This window comes from Penaeus monodon, chromosome 34 (assembly GCF_015228065.2).
Source record: "Penaeus monodon isolate SGIC_2016 chromosome 34, NSTDA_Pmon_1, whole genome shotgun sequence".
Taxonomy (NCBI): domain Eukaryota; kingdom Metazoa; phylum Arthropoda; class Malacostraca; order Decapoda; family Penaeidae; genus Penaeus; species Penaeus monodon.
The window spans coordinates 10891324-10891760 of NC_051419.1; positions in this window are offsets into that span (position 1 = coordinate 10891324).

A 437-nucleotide genomic window follows, 5' to 3' on the forward strand; every position below is an offset into this window, starting at 1 on the left:
AGTACAATTTCGGGGTGAAAAAATTACGAAAAGGGATTTAACTTGTGTCATTTTTAACACTAATTTTGGCATATTTCAAGGAATCCCCCTGCTAGGCCTTCATCTTTCCCCCTTGCACTGCACGTATGGCAGCCCTTGTCTCCTCTCTTGACGAGGCACCTCTATCTCTCTCGAAATGGCACTTTGGCCTCTATTGACATGGCGCCTTCTCTTTTACTTGCAATAGCACCCAAGATACTCTCCCTCTCTCCACGTTTGCAATGACCTTTCATCAGATCTCTCCCCTGCAATGGTACACTATGTCATCCTTTCCCCATGCAACGGGTGTCACATAGGAAGATGATACTCCTGACAGCACAGAATGAGAAATGCCATCCAAGAAAAGAATTGCATTGCAAGGAGAGAGGTGTCACTGCCCATAGAGGAGTTGACAATGC